Source organism: Amblyraja radiata, chromosome 11 (assembly GCF_010909765.2).
Source record: "Amblyraja radiata isolate CabotCenter1 chromosome 11, sAmbRad1.1.pri, whole genome shotgun sequence".
In the NCBI taxonomy this organism is placed as follows: Eukaryota; Metazoa; Chordata; class Chondrichthyes; order Rajiformes; family Rajidae; genus Amblyraja; species Amblyraja radiata.
Genome location: NC_045966.1, coordinates 11,850,716 through 11,868,852, shown reverse-complemented (window position 1 = coordinate 11,868,852; position 18,137 = coordinate 11,850,716).

Genomic DNA, 18,137 nt, shown 5'->3' with positions numbered 1-18,137 from the left:
TGGATGACCAGCCATGATCATATTGAATGGCGGTGCAGGCTCGAAGGGCCTAATGGCCTACTCCTGCACCTATTTTCTATGTTTCTATGTTTCTATGAAGCGTTCTGCTCGGGGTGGGTATTTGATGACTGGCATGAACATGGTGGATTATTGGGCTCTTTCTGTGTTGTACAACTCTTTGACTTTCTATGACCCCCAGCAAATCCAATTATGCATAGGATAGGTTTAGAGGGATATGGGCCACACACAGACAGGTGGGACTGGTGTAGATGGGACATGTTGGTCGGCGTGGGCAAGTTGGGCCAAAGGACCTGTTTCTATGCTGTATGACTCAAGATTTAAACCACCATTCTGTGGTACTTGTCAACCACTCTCACGTTTCAGAGGGACCATACTGTGTCTTGCAGTATCTTGTATTTTCTAAACTACACATCTCTAGATAGATCTGTAGTTTCAAAAACGGGATTTAAGAATGCTGCTTCTAATTGCTGCTGACACCCGTTCAGACACCGTTGGGTTTGTGTTGTCGGAACAAATGATTGTACCGTTAGTCGTACCTTTAGAAAGGAGATGAGGAGGAATTTCTTTAGTCAGAGGGTGAAGAATGACTGTGGAACCTGTCATTGGGTATTTTTAAAGCGGAGATTTATGGCAGATTTTTCACTGGTACGGGTGCCATGGAAGACAGGAGAATAGGGTTGATAGATCAGCCATGATTGAATGGCGGAGTAGACTCGATGGGCCGAATGACCTAATTCTGCTCCTTTAACATGAACATATTGCTCTGTGCTTCCCTGGTGTTTGATTAATGCGGCCAATGTAAAGATCACATTGAACAGGACTCTCACCCCTTGCTTCAATGTCTCTATGTCCCCACCTTGAAGTCAGAATGGTTTCAATAAATCAGTGTCCCATCCATATCCTCCTGCCTCCACCTCCCCCCACCCCAATTCCCGCACATATGCACACCCATACACACACAAGCATTTTTAATTGCATACAATGGGACCAGATTGCATCTCTTTGTCACTGGTTTACATGTCTGACAACTGGCCGGCCGTTCAATTGATCGATTGTTGGGTGGAAAAAGGAAGAGAAGGGTAAATAATGGGATTCTGCTAAATCTGCTGGGAACTCGTGAGTCCCCAATCGTGTAGGGCTCCTCAGTTGTTCCCAGTCTCCCGGGCAGTCTTCCCTATCTGTGCAAGTCTAGAGGGCTGAACGTCATCTGCATTGAGAAGGGTGGCCTACCATGAAGAGACACACCTCCCTAACTCACAAAGAGATGTTCGACCTCTACAAGATGAAGGTAATGGCAGCACATCAAGATTTGCCAGATATCAAGTTGATTTGATTTAAGTCAGCAATAGTAAACAAAAGAAGATAGACGCAAAATGCTGGAGTAACTCAGCGGGACAGGCAGCATCTCTGGAGAGAAGGAATGGGTGACGTTTTGGGCCGAGACCCTTCTTCAGACTGAGAGTCAGGGGAGATGCTGCCTGTCCAGCAGAGTTACTCCAGCATTTTGAGTCCATCTTTGGTTTAAACCAGCATCTGCAGTTCCTTCCTATACAACAGTAAGCAACACATTTTCCAATCCACCATATGTGTCAAGTCACAGTGCTAGTTTAGTTTGGAGATACTGTGTGTGGAAACAGGCCATATGGTCCGCCGAGTCCACACCAACCAGCGATCCCCGTACACTGGCATTATCCCACAACTAGAGCCAATTATCCTCCAAACCTATACATCTTTGGAGTGTGGGAGGAAAACGGAGCACCCGGAGAAGACCCAGGCAGGTCACAGGAAGAACGTACAGGCTCTGTACAGACAGCACCCGTAGTCAGGATTGAACCCAGGACTCTGGCACTTTAAGGCAGCAACTCTACCGCTGCGCCACTGTGCCATGTTATCGCATTTTTGCATCCTACACACTAGGGTCAATTTACAGAAGCTAATTAGCCTACAAACCTGCACGTCTTTGGGATGTGAGAGGAAAGGGGAGCACCAGGAAGAAGCCCATGTGGTCACAGGGGAGACATGCAAACTCCACACAGACAGCAGCCGAGATCTGACCCAAGTTTGAACCTGTGTCTCTGGCGCTGTGAGGGAGAATCTCTAACGTTGCACCACTTGCTGGGATTATCAGAGGCTAGTTTTCTCACAGACACCCTCTGCTCCATATTCACTGCGAGACAGTACTGTCTGGATTTTTGTTCCTTCTATGCAAAAATGAATGTGCAAGTTGCATTAAACCGTGTGATGCTGAGACTTGTCAGCTGCTATTCATGTAATTTCCCGAACTGTATCTTTTCATAAAAACCACTAAATTCAGTGTGAGGGCTTGGTCTGTAGTTGACTCCAGCTAATTCTGCATCGAATAGAGAACATCGAACAAGCCCTTCAGCTCACAATATCTGTGCCAAACACGATGCCAAGATAAACTAATCTCATCCGCCTGCACTTGATCCATCCACCTCCAACCCCTATATATCTGTTGCCTATCTAAAAACCTCTTAAACACTGCTATCATATCTACCTCCATCACCACCTCTGGCAGTGCATTCCCGGCACTCACCACCCTATTTGCCAAAACCTGCCCTGCATATCTCCTTTCAAATTTTGCCCCTCTTACCTTAATGTATGCCCTCCAGTCTTTGGTATTTCCAACTGGGAAAAAGGTTCCACTGTCAACTTTAACCAAGCCTCTCATAATTTTATATTCTTCTCTCGAGTCTCCAAATCCAAAACCAGGTCTCTGGTCTTCATTGTCCAAAAACACCAGCAGGTAGAGTTGTTGCCTTACAGCGCCAGAGACCCGGGTTCGATCCTGTCTACGGGTGCTGTCTGTATGAAGTTTGTGCGTTCTCCCCGTGACCGCGTGGGTTTTCCCCGGTGGCTTCGGTTTCCTCCCACACTCCAAAGACGTGCAGGTTTGTCGGATAATTGGCCTCTGTATAGAATGTTAATTATCTATAGTGTGTAGGACAGTGCTAGTGCATCATCTGGAAATTTAACTGAGAATTTCCCAGAGTAATTTTAGCCTTACATGATTAAGGGTGGCACAGTGGTGCCATGGTAGAGCTGCTGCCTTATAGCGCCATAGACCTGGGTTTGATGCCGACTACGGGTGCTGTCTGTACGGTGTTTATACGTTCTCCCCGTCTGTTAGTGAATTTTCCCCAGTTGCACTGGTTTCCTGCCACATTCCAAAGACGTACAGGTTTGTAGGTTAATTGGCTAATGTAAAAATTGTAAATGATCCCTAGTGTGTACGATAGTGCTGGTGCACGGGGATCGTTGATCGGCGCGGACTTGGTGAGCAAAGGGCATGGTTCCGTGCTGGATCTCTAAACTAAACTAAACTAAACTAAACTAAAATAAACTAATCTAAACAATAGACAATAGGTGCAGGAGTAGGCCATTCGGCCCTTCGAGCCAGCACCGCTGAAAACTTGAGTAAACTAAACTAAACTAAACTAAACTAAACTAAACTAAACTAAACTAAACTAAACTAAACTAAACTAAACTAAACTAAACTATCTAAACTATCTTCTTGAATTTTTTGAAGAGGTCACTCGGGAAATTGATGAGGGTAAAGCAGTGGATGCTGTATATATGGACTTCAGTAAGGCCTTTGACAAGGTTCCTCATGGAAGGTTGGTTAAGAAGGTTCAATGGTTGGGTATTAATGGTGGAGTAGCAAGATGGATTCAATAGTGGCTGAATGGGAGATGCCAGAGAGTAATGGTGGATGGTTGTTTGTCAGGTTGGAGGCCAGTGACTAGTGGGGTGCCACAGGGATCTGTGTTGGGTCCACTGTTGTTTGTCATGTACATCAATGATCTGGATGATGGTGTGGTAAATTGGATTAGTAAGTATGCAGATGATACTAAGATAGGTGGGGTTGTGGATAATGAAGTAGATTTTCAAAGTCTACAGAGAGATTTATGCCAGTTGGAAGAGTGGGCTGAAAGATGGCAGATGGAGTTTAATGCTGATAAGTGTGAGGTGCTACATCTTGGCAGGACAAATCAAAATAGGATGTACATGGTAAATGGTAGGGAATTGAAGAATGCAGGTGAACAGAGGGATCTGGGAATAACTGTGCACAGTTCCCTGAAAGTGGAATCTCATGTAGATAGGGTGGTAAAGAAAGCTTTTGGTGTGCTGGCCTTTATAAATCAGAGCATTGAGTATAGAAGTTGGGATGTAATGTTAAAATTGTACAAGGCATTGGTGAGGCCAATTCTGGAGTATGGGGTACAATTTTGGTCACCTAATTATAGGAAGGATGTCAACAAAATAGAGAGAGTACAGAGGAGATTTACTAGAATGTTGCCTGGGTTTCAGCAACTAAGTTACAGAGAAAGGTTGAACAAGTTAGGGCTTTATTCTTTGGAGCGCAGAAGGTTAAGGGGGGACTTGATAGAGGTCTTTAAAATGATGAGAGGGATAGACAGAGTTGACGTGGATAAGCTTTTCCCTCTGAGAGTAGGGAAGATTCAAACAAGGGGACATGACTTGAGAATTAAGGGACAGAAGTTTAGGGGTAACATGAGGGGGAACTTCTTTACTCAGAGAGTGGTGGCTGTGTGGAATGAGCTTCCAGTGAAGGTGGTGGAGGCAGGTTCGTTTTTATCATTTAAAAATAAATTGGATAGTTATATGGACGGGAAAGGAATGGAGGGTTATGGTCTGAGCGCAGGTATATGGGACTAGGGGAGAATACGTGTTCGGCACGGACTAGAAGGGTCGAGATGGCCTGTTTCCGTGCTGTAATTGTTATATGGTTATTATATGGTTAAACTAAACTAAACTAAACTAAACTAAATTAAAATAAACTAAAATAAACTAAAATAAACTAAAATAAACTAAACTAAACTAAACTATCTAAACTAAACTAAACACTATCTATATGTTCTTACTCATAGCAGCTCTATCCAATTGTGTCCAGTTGTGGTCTCTTTCAATAATATTGCTTGGTAACTGGGTCTCCTCCATTGCCAGAGTGAGCAACACCGGAAATTGGAGGAACAGCACCTCATATTCCGCCTGGGTTGCTTGCGTCCGGATGGCATGAACGTTGAATTCTCCCAGTTTTGCTAGCCCTTGCTGTCTCCTCCCCTTCCTTAACCCTCGAGCTGTCTCCTCCCATCCCCCCGCCCTCGGGCTCCTCCTCCTCCCTTTTTCCTTCCTTCTCCCCCCCATCTCCCATCAGTCTGAAGAAGGGGTTCGGCCCGAAACGTCGCCTATTTCCTTCGCTCCATAGATGCTGCTGCACCCGCTGAGTTTCTCCAGCATTTTTGTGTACCATACAAAAATCATGTCGTTGAACTGAATTGCTGGCATATACAAATAAAAAATAAAACCATTAAAAAGATCCATAAGTAGCTTGATTTGCCTTTAACTTTAAAATGAGCACGTCACTTGGCCATAACATTGTTTTAAAGTTTACAAAAGAAAATCTGCAAGTGTAAACTTCAGTAGCATTCTCACACTCTACGAACTGGACGCACACTATTATAATTGTGTACATCGACCCTCAAAAGAGTCTGTTAGCTGAACTTACCTTGGGTGGCACAGCAATAGAGTTGCTGCCTTACAGTGCCAGAGACCTGGGTTCAATCCTGACTACTGGTGCAATGGAGTTGGTACGTTCTCCCCGTGACCTGCACGGGTTGTCTCCGGGATCTCCGGTTTCCTTCCACACTCCAAAGACGTGCAGGTTTGGAGGTTAATTGGCTTGGTATAAGATTGTAAATTGTCCCTAGTGTGTGCAGGATAGCGCTTGTGTGCGGGGATTGAGGTCGGTGTGGACTTGGTGGGCTGTAGGGCCTGTTTCCGAGCAGTATCTCTAAACTAAACTAAACGCCATCTTTAGGGCCTGTCCCACTTTCACGAATTATTCACGAGTTCTCCCGCGTTTTCCCATTGATTCAAACTCGCAGAATGTTCGTAACGAGTCTATAGAAGGCCGTAAGAGTTCATAGATATATCGTAACGGCCCGTCATGCCAGCCGTTGGTACTCGTGGCATCAGGTAAGGCGAGACGTTTTTTTCAGCCTGATAAAAAATGTCCACGAGTAAAAAAATGGTCAGGATGAAAGAAATTGCAACTTTTTACTCGTAAAGAGGGCATCAAAATAGTCGTGGGAAATCGTAGACATACTCGTAGGAGTTCGTAGGAGTTCGTGAACATAGTCGTGGAAGATCGTAGGAGTCCGTGGATTACCATGATCTTGATTTTTTTTTTTAGATCCTTTAAACTCGGCAGAGGCTTTGAATTAAGTCGTGAATGTGGGGCAGGCCCTTTTGAGGTGGGTGTCAAATTAATTCTATTGGTTAGCATACCATTCATTAGCCCTGTTAATGTTCAGTGTGCTGCACAATGCAATATTCAATATTTTTGGCACAAGCAATCAAATTAAATTTTAGGTCGGCAAACTGGAGTTTAACATTCGATTATTGACTCTAAATTAATATTCACATTTATAAGAATTTTCACATTTATAAGAATTTTAAAGTGACAATTTCCAAATTCTGCTTGATAGTTTTTAAAATTTACTTTCTCCTGGTGAGTAGCTGTTAAGAATAGTAAAGACAAATCTATAAACCTGCTTGTAGATTACATTGAGAGTTTCCAACACTTTGTGCTTCATTTATGATTCCAGCATCTGCTGTTCCTTGTGTTGGCAAAAAAATCTATGCATGTTTTAAATAAAATAAATTTATGGTTGGCTTGGACTTGGTGGACCAAAGGGCCTGTTTCCACGCTGCATCTCTAAACTAAGAAAGTTTGGAATGTGATCCTTTTCAGCAAAGTTTCCCCCAAAATTTAATTAAATTAAAAAAAAACATACATTAAATCAAACTTGTCTCATGAGGATTGTTTTAGAATCGCGTATGTTTACAGACTTTCAAGATTTTTGGTGTTAGAAAAGATTTTCAAAAGTTTATATCTTTGACTGAAGCAAAAGATGAAATAAATCCTCAACCACATTTCCCAGTTTTGAGAGTTTCCAGCCTATCTTCCTTTCTTCTCCTTAAACCAGATAAACACAACTTTGAAATTATTCTCCATCAAATTACCTGGACCACTATTCAATCAGAGACAAGCGTTAATGTGGGGAATGTGATACCTGTTCAAAGAGTCAATTTGGGTTTAGGTTTTAGATTTAGATATGTTTTTGTCACATGTATCGAGGTACAGTGGAAAGCTTTGTTTTGCATGCTATCCAAACGGATTAGATTCAGTGTACCATACATAAATACAATCATGTCAAACTCAAATATAATAGATAGAGCAAAGGGAAAGATACAGAGTGCAGAATGACATTCTCAACATTGCAGCACATCAGTGCCATAGACAAAGTCAAGTCAAGAGTGTTTTATTGTCATGTGTCCCAGATGGGACAATGAAATTCTTACTTGCTGCAGCACAACAGAATATGTGAATATGTAAACATAGTTCATAACGGGGGAAGAGAAAAAAAGTTCAATAAATAACAAATATAATGCAGTCTTTTGCAGTTCAGAGCTCAGAGCTTATTTCTTGTTGTGTTTAATAGCCTGATGGCTGTAGGGAAGAAACTGTTCCTGAACCTGGATGTTACAGTTTTCAGGCTCCTGTACCTTCTTCCCGATGGCAATGGTGAAATGAGTGTGTGGCCAGGATGGTGTGGGCCCTTGATGATTATGATCCAATGTCATCACTGGGATAGAGGGGAATCAGGCAGTTCCCTAGCTTGTGGAAGTACAATTCAGAAGGCTGATAACAGAGGAGTGTCTGACCCACTGAGTTACTCCAGTGTCTATCTTTGGTATAAACCAGCATCTGCAGTTCTTTGTTTCGACATGAACAGAGGGGTAGAAGCTATCCCTGAGACTGATGGTACATGCCTTCAAGCTTCCGTACCTTCTGCTGGATGGAGCATGGAAAATAAGGAATGACCGGGATGGGACAAATTATGTTGGCTGTTTTTCCAGTGCAATGCGAAGAAGGAGGGTCTCGATCTGAAACGTCACCCATTCCTTCTCTCCAGAGATGCTGCCTGTCCCGCTGAGTTACTCCAGCTTTGTGTGTCTATCTTCGGTTTAAAGCAGCATCTGCAGTTCCTTCATACGCAGAAGGATCTTCATCTGTTTCAATCTATGATTCAACTAGCCTGGATGTGCTTAACGGAGACACAAGGAACTGCAGATGCTGGAATCTTGTGTGAAAGACAAAGTGCTGGAGTGACTCAGCAGGTCAAGCAACATCTCTAGAAGACAAGGTGTATAAAGAAGCTTTGTATTTAACCAGGTACACAGAAAGAGGCAGTACAGTTATGTACAGGACATTTCCATGGGATATCTTCCTAAAAAGAATATAGAATTTCAACTTTAAAAAATAGAATATATGTGTGCAATGACATTTTTAAATGGTAACTAGACCAAGTGCAGACCCGTTGGGTCTGTTTCCCCAACGGCGTTTTGCAGGGGGGGGGGGGAGAGGGGGGGCTGCGGCATCAAACTCATATTAACCAACCCCCAAACACACAGGTGGGTGGAGGGAGGGGGGATGTGAAGAGGGGAGGGAGGGGAGAGGAGGTGGAGGAAATGGGACAGATTTGGGAGGGAAAGGAGAGCGGGGTAGGGGGTGAGAGAGGGGGATGGGGAGATAGATGTGGTGGAGGGGGAGGATGGGGAGGTAGGGAAGGAGGGAGGGAGGGGGAGAGGGGTGGGGGAGAGAGGGGAAAGAGTGGAGAGGGAGGTGGAGAGGGGTAGGGGGAGTGATGGAAGAGGGACAGAGGGGTAGGAGGAAGGGGGTGGCGTAGAGAGGGAAGGGGGGTGGGGGAGAGAGGGATGGGTGGGAGAGGGGTTTCGGAGAGGGAAACATAGAACCATTGAAATTAAGTGCAGGAGTAGGCCATTCGGCCCTTCGAGCCTGCACCACCATTCAATATGATCGTGGCTGATCATCCAACTCAGTATCCTGTACCTGCCTTCTCTCCATACCCCCTGATCCCTTTAGCCACAAGGACCACATCTAACTCCCTCTTAAATACAGCCAATGAACAGGCCTCAACTACCTTCTGTGCCAGTGAATTCCAGAGATTCACCACTCTCTGTGTTAAAAATGTTTTTCTCATCTCGGTCCTAAAAGATTTACCCCTTATCCTTAAACTGTGACCCCTTGTTCTGGACTACCCCAACATCTGGAACAATCTTCCTGCATCTAGCCTGTCCAACCCCTTAAGAATTTTGTAAGTTTCTATAAGATACCCCCTCAATCTTTTAAATTCTAGCATGTACAAGCCGAGTCTATCCAGTCTTTCGTCATATGAAAGTCCTGACATCCCAGGAATCAGTCTGGTGAACCTTCTCTGTACTCCCTCTATGGCAACGATGTATTTGAACATTGGGCATTGTGACATCACACGATGGAACGTTCACCAGGGGCTGGGGCTGGTGCTGCTTCTATGGGTGAGAAGCCAGTTTAGTTGTGAAATATTGGGGGGGGGGGGGTGGGTTAGGATTTGATTAAAAACGTGCACTTAAACACGACGACCAATGGCAAACCCGTTGGGTCTGATCCCCCAACGCAGCCGTTCCCTACCCGTAGCCCCCACTGGGGGGGGGGGTGGGGGGCGGGCGCCTCACACACACTAACCACCCCCACACACAGAGTTGGAAAAGTGCATAAAGACCGTTCCCTACCTGTAGCCCCCAGGGGAGATTTGGTCGTCGAAGTCGGGTCCCTGCCGTCTTAAAATATCGTATCTTGAAGTCGTCGAAGTCGGGTCCGTCTCGGCAACGCGTGGGGGGGGTGGTGGGGGGGTCAGCGGTGCGGCATCACACACACGAAGCTTCGACACACACAGAGCCTTAAAAGTGTAAATGCCCGACCTCTTTTCCGTTTTTCTCTAATTTAATTAAGATGTGCAGGTGGTGTTCTTATCGAGGTTCAGGGGTGAATGACGTAAATATTTTCACACAATATGGGAACATCTCATGTTGTCTTGAAGGCTCCTCGGCCCACATCTGACTCTCTGTACTGTCACTATGGCAACGATGTCTATGAGCACTGGGCATTGTGACATCACACGATGGAACGTTCACCATTGGCTGGGGCTCCTGCATAGGCATATGTAAATGAATCCATTCCGATTGGACATATGTGAAGATTGGGCATTGTGACATCACACGATGGAACGCTCAGCAGGGGCTGGGGCTGGTGAAGGTTCTGTGGGTGTGAAGCCAGTTTAGTTTTGAAATATTGGGGGGGGGGGGGGGGGGAAGGATTTGATTAAAAACGTACACTTAAACACGTCGAAATGTAATGAGGAACGGATACTTAGAAAGAAAAGAGAAATCTCTACCAAAATGGAAAAGATGTCGGCGATTCAGCGTTCCCCCTTATCCTTAAACTTTGACCCCTTGTTCTGGTCTTCCCCAACATCCGGAACAATCTTCCTGCATCTAGCCTGTCCAACCCCTTAAGAATTTTAAACGTCTCTATAAGATACCCCCTCAATCTTCTAAAATCTAGCGATTACAAGGCGAGTCTATCCAGTCTTTCTTCATATGAAAGTTCTGACATAACAGGAATCAGTCTGGTGAACCTTCTCTGTACTCCCTCTCTATGGCAACGATGTCTTTGAGCATTGGGCATTGTGACATCACACGATGGAACCTTCACCATTGGCTTGGGCTCCTGCATAGGCATATGTAAATGGATCCATTCCGATTGGACATATGTGAAGATTGGGCATTGTGACATCACACGATGGAACGTTCAGCAGGGGCTGGGGCTGGTGAAGGTTCTGTGGGTGTGAAGCCAGTTTAGTTTTGAAATATTGGGGGGGGGGGGGGAAGGATTTGATTAAAAACGTGTACTTAAACACGACGGAATGTAATGAGGAGCGGATACTTAGAAAGAAAAGTGAAATCTCTACCGAAATGGAAAAGATGTCGGCGATTCTGCGTCCAGTTTCGGAGTTGCAGGGAATCAATGGAAGAAATGTGACAGCCGGACGGAGTTCCGTTTCGGAATTTTGGGCGAGAGTTTTATATATTAATAGATAGATGATAAAATTCAACATTATTAGGGATGCAAAAGTAGAAGTGGTGGGTTTTCTCCAATTGTAGACCCAATTGTAGACCCTATTACTGACTTCAGTGTACGTGAAACGCAAGCCAGGTGTGCAATAGACATGGCCAACATAATACCTTTCTTCTAGTTTTCCCAATAAATATGGAAGATGCAGAACATCAACTGAATTAAAATATCGCAATAGTGAGAAATGTTGATGTGCCAGACATTTATTGACCGTAGAAACAATGAGAAAAAAAGAATCGTGCAGAAAGGAACTGTAGATGTTGGTTTAAAAGAAAGATAGACAGAAAGCTGGAGTAACTCAGCAGGTCAGGCAACATCTCTGGAGAAAAGGAATAGGTGATGTTTCGGGACGAGATCCTTCTTCAGACTGAGAGTCAGGGGAAATGGAAATGATCGATATAGACTGTGATATAGAGAGATATAGAACAATATATCTCTGTACCTTTATATTTCAATATCTCTCTATTTCACCGTCTATATATCTCATTTCCTTTTCCCCTGACTCTCAATACGAAGAGAGGTCTCTACCTGAAATGTCACCTACTCCTTTTCTCCAGAGATGCTGCCTGACCTGCTGAGTTACTCCAGCTTTTTGTGTCTATCTTCGTCCAAAATGAATCAATCTGAAGAAAGGTCCCACCCAAAAGGTCCCACCCATTCACTCCCCAGATGCTGCCTGACCTACTAAGTTCCTCCAGCACTTTGTGCTTCATTTAAGATTTCAGCATCAGCTATTCCTTGTGTTGGCAAAAAATGGTGTGCATGTTTGAATTGAAATAGATTTATGGTCAGCATGGACATGGTGACCATAAGGGCCCAAAGGGCCTATTTCCAAGTTGTATCTCCAAAGTAAGAAAGTTCTGAATGTGATCCTTTTTGGCAAAGTTTCAGAAAAAGTTTAATTAAACTTTTTAATATACATTAAATCAAACTTGTCTCGTGAGGATTGTTTTAGAACCCGTGTGCGTTTACAGACCTTTCAAGAATTTACACTTTCAAAAGTTTATATCTTTGACTGAAGCAAAAGATGAAATAAATCCAAGTATCTTTCAAAAGGCAGCTTATACCCTCAACCACATTTCCTAGTTTTGACTTTGATATACATGAATTTTGCAGTAACATAGTGAAGCTAACATTTATGGCCAACATAAAAAAGAGCTGCAATATGCAAGAGTTGAAATAAAATAAAATTAAAATGCATTTATAGTTCCTGTATTAAAAACTGCAGGATGATCAAAGCAACACCGTTAATGTTGAAACAACATTATTTATTAATGCAGATTTAGTATGCTTCTAAAATAAAACAGCTACTTAGTTCTGTGACTGTTTTATTGAGTTTTGTGGTTTTCAGTACAAGTGAGGGGTGCATATTTTCTTTGTGTTCACACCATGGGCAGCACCGTTACTGCCTTATAGCGCTAGCAGCGCCGGAGACCCGGGTTCCATCCCGACTACGGGAGCTGCCCGTACAGAGTTTGTACCTTCTCCCCTGACGGTGTGGGTTTTCTCCGAGATTTTCGGTTTCCTCCCACACTCCAAAAATGTACAGGTTTGTAGGCTAATTGGCTTGGGTTTGTATATTTGGTATAAGTGTAAGTTTGTGTAAGTGTAAGTTTGTGTCCAGAACAAGGGGTCACAGTTTAAGGATAAGGGGGAAATCTTTTAGGACCGAGATGAGGAAAACATTTTTCACACAGAGCGCGTTGAATCTCTGGAATTCTCTGCCACAGAAGGTAGTTGAGGCCAGTTCATTGGCTATATTTAAGAGGGAGTTAGATGTGGCCCTTGTGGCTAAAGGGATCAGGGGGTATGGAGAGAAGGCAAGTACAGGATACTGATCAGCCATGATCATATTGAATGGCGGTGCAGGCTCAAAGGGCCGAATGGCCTACTCCTGCACCTATTTTCTATGTTTCTATGTTTCTATGTTTCTATGTAAGGTCCCTAGTGTGTGTAGTAGGCTTGTGTTAACGTGCGGGGATCGCTGGTCATTGCGGACTCGGTGGGCTAAAGGGCTTGTTTGTGCGCTGTATCGCTAAACTAAACTAACTTAAACTAAACACCAGACACGGGTTCAAACCAAACCTCGGGTGCTGTTAGTGTGGGGTTTGCACATTCTCTCTGTGACCACGTGGGTTTCCTCCAGGTACTTCGGCTTCCCATAAAGTGTAAGGAGTTGTTGAGAAAGTGGGATAACATAGAGCTAATGTGAAAGGGAATTTGGAGGTCGGCGTGGACTCAATGAGCCGGTGCTGTATGTATCATCATGCTGTATCTCTCTGTAAAATCAGTCTGAAGATTAGATTAGATTAGATTCCTTTATTGTCATTCAGACCTTTCGGTCTGAACGAAATTTCGTTGCCTGCAGTCATACATATAATAATAAATAACAAAACATACAATAAACACAAATTAACATCCACCACAGTGAGTTCACCAGGCACTTCCTCACTGTGATGGAGGCAAAAGTCTTAAAGTCTCTGTCTCTTCCCTCTTTGGTCTCCCTCTGCGCTGAGGCGATCCAGGCTTCCGTTGTTGTGACCCCGCCGGATGATGGTGAGTAAGTCAGTCCTGCGGCTCAACCGTGCTCCGCGAACGGGCTGGTTCAAGCTCCGTGGCCCGGGGTGGTCGAAGAAAGGTCTCGACCCAAAATGTTACCTAGCCAGTTTCTCCAGAGATGCTGCCTGACCTACTGAGTTACTCCAGCACTTTGTGTCCTTTTGTGTATTAATCGACATCTGCAGTTCCTTGTTGCTACTTTCTAAACTAAATTTGGAAAAGTTGTTAATGTACCTTTGAGTTTAAGTCATAGAGTCACAGAGTCTTACAATGTGGAAACAGGCCCTTCAGCCCAACTTGCCCAAACCGGGGAATATATCTCATCTACACTAGTCCCACCTGCCTGCGAATGGCCTATATCCATCAAAAATTGTCCTATCCCTGTATCTGTCTAAATGTTTCTTATACGTTGCGATAGTTTAACCTTCTGAATATAGGATTAAGGGGCTCAATGTCTGTGCCCAGCTGGTTAAAGTTTGAAGTAGGCTGGAGTCTCCAATATGGGTTCTTCACAGCTGTCAGTGCCTATTTGTAGGTGTGAATGATAAAGCAGCCATTTCCCCAAGAGGGGTTCACCAGTATGGGAGTATCTGCATAATGGCATGTGTTAAAACACTGTACCATGAGAGTGGATGAGACTGATTGTGGATTCATTCCAATGAGTGTTACATTCTTGAGGAGACAAAGGTCTTCCCACTCGTTATATCCATGTTATGTGGTTAGTAGGATGTTTGATTGGCGTCAACATACCAAGCCCTTAGTTAGTCACCTCAACCTCAGTAGAAGATGCTACTTCTACATCTTAACTTGTTACGCTCCACGCAAGACTCAATTATTGAACTTTTTCTTTTTTATAAATAAATGTGACTTGACTTGATAAAAAAGTTATTTACGGGACAAGGAAGTGTGAAGGTTGAGAAAAGTGAGAAAACTGTATTCTGTACAGCTGTTGCGAATGTAGCATAAACCAACGGAATAGTTAGATCGCAAGCCGGGTGTTGAGCAGCCAGGTTGTTGCCTCTGTTGGCGTCAATGTCTGCCAGGCCCTGAGCTCCATTTGGTGGGTGGTAGAGCGGGCACCCAGAGATGGCATGGCTGTCTGTCTGTTGCTCTGCTCTGCATTCACAGGCTGGGGTCTGGTGGAGCCCCCATCTCCACATGCTGGCATTGAAACGCCCAACACCAGCACAGTAAAAAAATAAACACACGATACAAAGCACTCTTGAAAGCACTGAAGGCCAACAGAGCTTAAATCCTGCTTCTGCTCTTTAGAGATTTTCTTTATGGAAAAAAAAGGAATTAAAAATCCAAAGGAGCCTTGGTTCTTGTAAACGTGGCAGGGTTCAAAACCACATACACCAAGTCGATGTTTTTTTTTAATCGCCATGATATAATTTTTACATTGTTAATCTCCTATGATAGAGGCCTGGCTGGTTCATAAAGCTTTTATTTTTTTTAATAGTGCAGCTTCTTAAATCCCCTGTGATACATGCCTGATCCATAAAGCTCAGCAAGTGAGACCTCAACAGGGTGATTCTTAAACCCCTATCATAGCGAGCTGCTTCATAAAACCCTGTGATTCAGCACTCGTGACCTTCCTCTTCAATACCCTTATGACTGAGGCCTGCGATACAGGTGTAGTCCTTAAAAGACCCCATGGAACAACCTTCATCTTCCCTTTGAGAACTTCCTAGATTAAACAGGCAACACTACAGCAATGATAATAAAACAAACACCTGCATTTTGCAGTGACTTCAAGCCACTGGCATCTCTCATGGAAATCTTGGCAAAGTAATAAAGATGTTGTCGGCGTTTATTTCTTTGAGAGAAAGCGAATTGACCATCCAATATACTTCTTAATGCAATGCCCTGAAGCACTCGGGGAAACTCTTGAATCTCAATGTCATTCTTATTACTCACCTTGACATTTTGGACAGTTATTGCAGGAGGAGGAAAAGTTGTTTTTTTCTTGTTAATATGTGACAATAAATATACCTTCTAAAATTTAATTTGGAAAACTTCAAACTAAATTCTTTGCAGTAAACACCACATAGTTTGTACAATACTAAAAGAACAGAGCATAAATATAAGCCAATTTACTATAACCAGGGCACCAGTAATTGCACAAATATTTACACTATAGTAACCAGACACAAATTTCAACTTCTCTTTAAACCGTAATCTGCAGCTGCCAACTTATAAAATCCATTTATGTGAACAATTATTACCTCAGTTTAATGAATTTTCAACCACTGTAACTGATCTTTCCGCGGCTATCTCAACAATAGGTCGGTCACATCTACGCACATGACAACAAAAATTAGTGTTGAGTTATTGAAAACTTATTACAATAAAAAAAAATTGAATTGCAAACTTGTCAAAGCTGAAATTTATAATAATAATAATTTGGCCCATGCAGTAAAGTTGAGTGAAAAGTGAGTGCAGCAGGACTGGGGCGGCACAGTGGCGCAGCAGTGGAGTTCCCGGAGGTTGCAGGCGGTTGCCGGAGGTTGCAGGTAGTGGAAGCAGGTAGGGAGACTGACAAAAACGTCCGGGAACCTCACGGAAACCTTGGGTGGGGCGCAAAGTCTCCAGAGGTTTCCGTTCAGGTTTCCTAAGTGGGACAGGGGCATAAGTGGGACAGGGGCATTACCTGTCCTATCCATGTACCCGTCTAATTGTTTCTTAAACATTGCAATAGTCCCTGCCTCAACTACCTCCTGTTTCATTCCATGCTCATTCCATACACCCACCACCCTTTGTGTGAAAACGTTACCCCTCAGATTCCTATTAAATCTTTACCCCTTCACTGTAAACCCATGTCCTCTAGTTCTCGATTCCCCTAATCTGGGCAAAAGGTTCCGTGCTTCTACCCGATCTATTCCTCTCATGATTTTATACACCTCTATACGATCACCCCTCATCCTCCTGCCCTCCCAGGAATCTCTGTGTGTAGGATAGTGCTAGTGTACGGGGTGATTGCTGGTTGACATGGACTTGGATCATGTGCAGGAAGATTTGGTGGCCTTTGAGGACGAGTAGAGTTGCTGCCTTTCAGCGCCAGAGACCCGGATTCAATCCTGACTACGCGTGCTGTCTGTACGGTGTTTGTACGTTCTCCCCGTGACCTGCGTGGGTTTTTTTCCGGGAAGCGCCCACAATCGAAAGACATACAAGTTTGTCGGCTAATTGGCTTGGTATAAATGTAAATTGTCCCTAGCGTGTAGGATAGTGTTAATGTGTGGGGGTCGCTGGTCGGTGCGGATTCAGTGGGACGAAGGGCCTGTTTCTGCGCTGTACCTCTAAAGTCCAAAGATAGTTCTGTGTGAGATTAATAAGGTGATCAACAATTATAACAAGTTAAATAAGATATACACCTACAGGCAAATGAACACATTAACACGGTGGCCCGTGTAGAATCAGATCATTTAATTAATCCCATTGCGGACGGAAGTCTGATCAAGAACTTCTCCAGTGTTTGTGGCCCACGGCGTTTGACTACATAGAACATGCATGTTTCTGTACTGTACAACACAGGAACAGGCCCTTCAGCCCACAATATCTGTGCCAAACATGATACCAAGATAAAACTCATCTACTCTGCCTGATGATGGTCCATATCCCTCCATTCCCAGCATTTAAATGTACCAATCTAAAAGCCTCTTAAATGCTACTATCATATCCAATAAATGTAAATAATTTGGTGTACATATAGCTGCTGGTGTACATATGGTGTACATATAGCTGCTAAATTTGTATAAGATAATTACAAGCAGTTGAATAAGGGGTGGGAATTAACAAGCTTTGGCTTCTTCCTGCTCCTTTTCGGACAAATACGATTTCATTTATTTATAGATATTGTTTGTGACACTTTATAAATATTCGTGTTTTGTTTTTTTGTATGCTGTTTCACACTTGCTTTTTATTCTTTTATTCTGTTCGAAATAAAGAATTAAATTAAAATTAAATGAATGAATTAATTAATTAATTGTCTAACATGGAATTGGTAGCCAACTGGATGACTCAGCGTTGAATAGAACATAGAACATAGAACAGTTCAGCAGAGGACAGACCTTTCAGTCCATAATGTCTGTGTCAAAGAAGCATCTCAACCCAAAACTTTACCTATCCATGTTCTCCTGAGATGCTGCCTGACCTGCTGAGTTACTCCAGCACCTTGTGTCATTCGGTGTATTAACCAGCAACTGCAGTTCTTTGTTTCTACATTTCTACAAGACTAACTCTTGCCTGCCTGCACATGACATTGACATATCCCTCCATTCTCTGCATATCCGTATGCCCATCCTAAAGGCTCTTAAATACCACTATTGCATCGGCCCCATCCACTGCCCTGCCAGCGCGTTCCAGGCACTATGTAAAAAACTTGCTCCACACATCTCCATTAAGCTTTGCCTCTCTCTTCTTAAAGTTATGCCCTCTAGTCTTTGACATTTCCACCCTGGCGAAAAAGGTT